The following is a 7,434-nucleotide window of genomic DNA, read 5'->3' as shown; positions in this document are numbered from 1 at the left end:
AATCAAAAGTCATAAAAAGGTCATAGTATAGTAAGCATAAAAAAGACATAGTATAGATAGGCATGGAAAAGTAATAAAACAACATAGAATAGCAAGGCACAAAAAGTCTCAAAAATGACAGTATAGTAAGGCATAAAAATTCTTAAATTTGTCATAGTATAGTAAGGCATACAAAGTAATAAAAACGTCATAGTATAGTAAGGCATAAAAAGTAATAAATACGTCAAAATATAGTGAGGCATATAAAGTTAAAAAACCACATAGTATAGTAAGGCATAAAAGCGCCATACTATAGTAAGGCAAAAAAACATCATAGAATAGTGAGGCATAAAGTCATAAAAACATCATAGTATAGCAAGACATAAAAATGTATTAAAACAACTTAGTACAGTAAGGCATCGAAAGTCATAAAAACATCATAGTATAATAAGGCATAAAAAAGACATAGTATAGTAAGGCATAAAAATAAAAAAACTACACAGTATGGTAAGGCATAAAAATAAAAAAAAAACGACATAGTATGGTAAGGAATAAAAAGTCATACAAACAACAGTGTAGTAAGGCATAAAAACGACATAGTATAGTAAGGCATAAAAATGACATAGAACAGTAAGGCATAAAAAGTGAAAAAAACATCATAGTATAGTTAGGTATAAAAACAACATAATATAGAAAGGCATAAAAACGTCATATAATAGTGAGTCATAAAAAGTCATAAAAACGTCATAGTATAGCAAGACATAAAATTTTATTAAAACAACACAGTACAGTAAGGCATAAAAAGTCATAAAACGACATAGTATAGTAAAGCATAAAAACGACATAGTACAATAAGGCATAAAATATTACAAAACCGTCATAGTATAGTAAGGCATAAAAAGTAAAAAAAACGAAATAGTATATTAAGGCATGAAAAGCAATAAAAACGTCATAGTATAGCAAGGCATAAAAAGTCATAAAAAAACATTGTATAGTAAGGCATAAAACCACATAGTATAGTATGGCACAAAAACGACATAGTATAGTAAGGCATAAAAATGACATGGTATAGTAAGGCCTAAACAGTCAAAAAACGACATAGTATAGTAAGGCAGTAAAAGTCATAAAAACAACACAGAATTGTAAGGCATAAAAAGTCATAAAAACGTCATAGTATAGGGCATAAAAAGTCATAAAAATGACATGGTATAGTAAGGCATAAAATATCATAAATTGGTCATACTATAGTAAGGCATAAAAATGACATGGTATGATAAGGCATAAAAAGTCATACAAACAACATAATATAGTATGGCATAAAAACGACATAGTAAGGCATGAAAAGTAAAAAAAAACCCACATATTGCAAGGCTTAAAAAGTCTTAAAACGACGTAGTATTATAAGGCATAAAATATCATCAAACCGTCATAGTAAAGTCAGACCCAAAACGTCTTAAAATTGTCATAAAAACAACATAGTATACTAAGTCATAAAAACGACATAGTATAGTAAGGCATAAAAACGAGATGGGATGGTAAGGCATAAAAAGTCATAAAGTCAAAAAATGTCATAGTATAGTGAGGAATCAAAGGTCATAAAAATGACATGGTATAGTAAGGTATAAAAACAACATGGTATAGTAAGGCATTAAAGGTCATAAAAATATCATTGTATAGTCAAGCATTAAAAAGTCATGAAAATGTCATAGTATAGTGAGGTATTAAAAGTCATAAAGTCAAAAAATATCATTGTATAGTGAGGCATCAAAGGTTATAAACATGACAAGGTATAGTAAGATATAAAAACAACATGGTATAGTAAGAAATTAAAGGTCATAAAAATATCCTCGTATAGTAGGGCACAAAAACATCCTTGTATAGTGAGGCATAAAAAGTCATAGAAACGTCATTTTATAGTAAGGCATGAAAAAGTAATTTAATGTTATGGCATTAGATTCACTAATGAACCTTATCTGCATATCTTTGGACTGTTGGAGGAAGTTGGAGTATCAGGAGAGAACCAACGCAGGCACAGGGAGAACATTCAAACTTTTACTTTTCCATACTGGTATTTTAAGTAAAGGATCTGAGTACTCTTTCTATGACTGTTTATCAAATACCTGAGAAAGATCAGTGATGAAGCTTATCTTTTTGAGACCACCTCAGATTTCACGGGGCCAAAGAGCCGCACAGAGGAAGGACAAGTAAACTGGCTCCGTTCTTTACAAACACTAGAGTGGCCATCCTCCCACTGCCAGTCCCTCACACAGAACCACAATTAAATTCTTCGCCCTCTCATTCTTCTCCTCTTTTTTTGTCTCTTGAGAAGACACCTCACTTGAGAAACCACTGTGGCTGCTTTTTAAAGGTCCCTGTGTGGCAGGGTGACAGAGGACACCACTCTGTGCCTTTTCTCTCATTTGGAAAGACTGGGTGAAATTGAAAAGGGGGTCCTCAGCTCCCTCCCCGAAGACCCTCTCTACCCCTGACCCCCCCACCCCACCCCACCCCAAAAGCACCCCACTGTCCCCCGCCTCGGCCTGGGTGGACTCCCCTGGTCGGTTCTCAGACCTCCCCTGTCTGTGTGATACCAGCAGTATTGTGAGAGGCTGACAAAGAACAGGAAGCCCGGGGGTCGGCAGGGCAGGCCTGAAGGTCAGCTCAATCAGTCTCTGTATGATGGATGCAGTGTGGGGGCCAGGTCACCTGAAAGTGCACCAAACAAGCTTGCCTAATGCATGCTCCCCTGACCTGTTCTTTTTGCAGCTCCTACACTCTCTCTCCATCTCTTAAATACACACATGTACTGCCACTCTGTCTCTATGGATATATGTAGTTTTAAAAGATACTGTATGAGGGGTTTTGCTGGTGCACCTACATTTCTGAGCCACAAAACAGTATAGCAGTACACAAATAGTGAGACAGGGACATTTGCTTGCATTTTTTAGCCAAACAAATTGTTGTATATTTCAAATAATAAGGACCAAAAAAAACAACTAGAACAGACGTTCATAATAGTGATTTCAGTGCACTGAAGTTCTAGTGATGTCTTTCACTTGTAACTTGGATAAAAGCATCTGCCAAATGAGTAAATGTAAATGAAAATGTAATTAGAGCTTTTCGGATTATTAGCAAGCAAACTGAAACTGAAATATTAACACATTATTTATAAAACAAGCAGAATTAATTGTAGGACCCACAAAATAAAAGGGGAAACTAACATCAATCTGATCCAAGAGACACACTGATGTAAATTATGAATTATGAGTGTATCCTGCGGGCATCCCAGCAGCCTCTGCACTGTGTCATTGTGTGGGAGTGTGTGTGTGTGGGAGTGTATGTGTGTGTGTGTGTGTGTGTGTGTGTGTGTGTGTGTGTGTGTGTGTGCTGGGGGGTGTCCACCATCGTCATGGAGACCCCTGTGTGTGGGAAGCAGTCCAAACATGACAGGGCTAAGTTTACTGACTCAAGGTGACTGGGCTGAGGGCACAACAGCACACAACAGGGGGACAATGGCCGCCCCATTAGTGCTAATGGGGGACACATGTAACAGGATTAGGGTGAGGACACCTGGGGAGGGGACCACATGGGGAGATGGTACACTAGTCCCACCCATCCCCAACCCCTCCCTGTCCTGTCCCACTCCATCAAACTTGCACAAAACTAAGAGTCAGCTGTAGTGGGACGGCCGCCTGCCCACCATGATGTGTGACTTTTTTACCCTGCACAATGTGTGTCGATTTTTCTGTGAGACCATCCAAAGAAAACTGCAGGGTTAGTATAAAATTAAAAATGATGAGGCAAGATATTTATGCTTCATTTGGATTTAAGAAACCATTTCAAAAGTAGTTAACAGTTAATATTTTGTGGAGAGGCTTCTTATATATATCTAAGACTTCATGTTTTTTTATGGCTGCACCGTTTCATCAAATGCAATATTCTAGATGTCGTGTGCATCATTTTATACAGATTTTCTTAAAATTCAGCCTGGCACATTAAGTATATCTGTAAAGAATGTAATCATTGATCTACCTGCAGTTTCAGCTCTTAAATCTCCATGGTTATTGTAGCAGTGTTAAAGGATTTACTGTAACATCTGACCCATAAACAGTAAAATTGAAATGAATAAATTAATGTGCAGTGGATGACTTTTGGAAAAGCCTTCTTAATGTGCGGCATAGCCTGAAATCTTTAACAATGTGCTGACAGCTGGCCTCCAAATCTTAACAGTAGATGCTTTTGCCCAAACAGAAAAGCTCCTTTTGCCCATCACTACCACAGTCACCCCCCTTGCAGCAATGTAAATCAAACGGAAATAAATCTGAGACAGAGGTCAATGAATCTCCATCGGTAGACTCTGAATCTGCCCCACTCGTTCCACCCCTCCATCCCTCTCAGCTCATCCCTCATCCCCACTTTTCCGTCTCCCCCTTCTGCAAATTCCTGTACTCTGCCCAAGACGCCCAGTCAATTAATAAGACATTGTCTCCTCCCCTTGGAGCCCCTGCACAAGAGGCCACCCAGGAGCCGGCAGGCCTTCCTTCTAAAGCTGCTTCTCTGGTGGCCCCCAGGAATGCCAATCGCTTTGGGAACAGTCAGAACAGGGCAGGAATGGGGGGGGGGGGCTAGATAATAGAAACAGCCCCATCATGCTCATGTGCTGGAGCAAGCCAGTCAAAAATTGGAGGGCAACAAAAGGAAATGCGTTCCACTCCCAAGGATTGGCACTTCACCCCTCTACAGTCCAGCCTAAACCCCGCAAAGAGAAGCACACAAGCAAGAAGACACACACAAACAGACACACACACATTGCCTTACATTCACTTCTTGCTGGTTTACAATAAACGTACCCCTCGCCCTAATCTAAAGCGTTGAGCCTGAAGTCACGATAGATCTGACCAAAACTTCTACACAGGACTATTGGATCGTCAGGTCCTTGGGCGTCCCCATGCCTAAAGAGTTTAAGATGCTGACTATTTAACCGCAACATCCTCAGTTCAAGTCCAGTCGAGAAATTATAAGCTTCCTAGACAACAACAACAAAAATAATGCTAAAAAAAGTCCTCCATCATGCCCTGTCACATTTTGTGTTCATCTCTCAAACACAGCTACCCTCTTTGAGGAAACACCCACTGGGAGGAGGTGTAGACAACTTTCCCTATGGCTGTTTGATTCTTGAATTGTAAACCTTTGGCACTTTAAGGGAGCCTTTATTATTGCTTGTAGGGTTAAGGCTAGGGTTAGTTTTTTGGGTTGTCCCTCCCTCCATCCTCCATCCATACATCCCATTCTTGTGAATATATCTCAGTAACACCATGAGGGAATTTCTTTAAATTTGGCACAAACATTCACTTGGACTCAAGGATGATTAGATTTTGTTGGTCAAATGTCAAGGTCACAATGACAGATTGTAGCCTTATTCTGATTGGTTGATTTTTAGCCGTGCTCTGATTGATTGGTTGGTAGGTGTATTTTGATTGGTTGGTTGGTAGGCTACAATCAGAATAAGGCTACCAATCGACCAATCAGAACGTGGCTACGAATTGACCAATCAGAATACAACCTCAAATCAGAACATGGCTTCAAATTGGCCTATTCAGAACAAGGCTACAAATCGACCAATCAGAACAAGGCTACAAATCAACCCTCCAAACAAGGTCACCAAACAACCAATCAGAACACGGCTACAAAACAGATAAAAGCTATAGCACCATACAGGTAGCTAGCTAGCAGTCATGGGAAATCCATGCAGGTAACTTTTGCCGAAAAACAGTATTTCCGAACCTGGCCACAAAAGACAGTTACAGAGTAATGATGAATGAAAAAACATAGTGTAAAAGTAGAACAAATATAAAAGAGTCACACAGTCAGGGAACAGACTCTGTGATTTCCATTACACAGCAATAATGATAATAATATAATAAAGTTAACTAACATTAGCCACATTAGCTAACGATAATTCCAGACCATGTAAGTCTGTAGCAGCATTACATCAAACAAGGCTATGTTTTGTTGCTTCAACTGAATTTTTCATTTGTCAAAGGAAGATTGTATCATTTCCTCTGGGGCTGCAACAAACAACACATTTTAATCACTGAATGATCTGCCAGTTATATTTTCAAATGAATAATGAATGGTTTTGTCTATAAAATCAGAGTGACAAACTCTCAGCTCCAAAATCCCGAAATATTCAAATTACCCTAACACAAGACAAGGAGAAGCTGCAAATTCTCACGTTTGAGAACCTGGAACCACCAAATGTATGTCTATTTAAAATATGACCAGAATGATTAATTGATGTAATTGCAGATACATTTTTTGTCCATCGAACAATCGTTTAATTGATTAGCCATTTAATCATTGCAGCTCTAATTTCCTCTTTTAGTAGTTGTATATGGTCTCACTTTAAAGCCACAATACAGTATGACATTTTCAACTATAGTTTGTTTCCGGCTTTGTGGCGACAGGCAAAGAGCTGTTCATTTGCATTTACATGGCTTCTTCTTGATGTCACAGTTATACATTTTGAGTGCCAAGTGCACTAAAAATGCCAAGTGCTTTCAACAACACCTTGTCAGAAAATAGGCAGACTAAGAGAATTTGTGAGTGTGAACATGAAAGAATGTTACTGACAGATGTCTTTTGGAAGTATATAATTAAATAAGTTGACATGGATTAGAAGAAAAGTAAAATTGCCTCAGATTGTTGTCAGTGCTTTGAAGGACAAAAAGGGGTTTCAATTATGCTTCTAAGCAAAACAAAGGTTTTTTTGTTTTGACTTTTTACTGTTCCTTGAAAAAGAAAATGTTTTACAGAATGTTTTATCCTTAAATTTCAAAACTGCCTGTGTATCTTGGTAGGTAAGAATTAGACTGTAATATGAGTAAATGAACTGACCATATCTTAGACTTCCTTCTGAGACTGAGGTAAAGGATTTTTTCAAATGTTTTTTGTCCTGTGTGTATTTTTGTCTTTCTTGATGTATTAGCTGACAGCCTCCTTCTAAAACTCTCAGCGATGGATTTTAGAGTGCAGACCCTCCATCTGAATACTTGACCAAAGTATACAACACAATGTTTAGTAATGGATAGCATGTTAATGCAGAGAGATTTCAAAGAAAATAGGTATCGTGCACACAAACACACAAACACAGAGGACACACTGTATAATGAGTTTCTTCCTACTGAAGGTCCATATTGATATCCGTATGGCAAAATTAGCCAGGCGAAAGTGCTCTGTAAGTGCACCATCTGTACTGTTGCATATATAAGCAATTGGGGTGAAACCACAATAAGTGGACTGAAAGCCATGCATAAAAAATGAGTTTTGTTTTTTAAATATTGTGCAGTAGTACGGTATCAACTTGCATGCATCAGAAGCTGTGCAAAAGCCACCATACGCTTGGAAACATGACCTGCCAACTGACTTGTGTTGAGGTTACATCAGATTTGTAGA

The sequence above is a fragment of the Seriola dumerili genome, unplaced genomic scaffold (genome assembly GCF_002260705.1).
Source record: "Seriola dumerili isolate Sdu_G_001 unplaced genomic scaffold, Sdu_1.0 BDQW01000149.1, whole genome shotgun sequence".
In the NCBI taxonomy this organism is placed as follows: Eukaryota; Metazoa; Chordata; class Actinopteri; order Carangiformes; family Carangidae; genus Seriola; species Seriola dumerili.
This window is presented reverse-complemented; position numbering follows the sequence as displayed.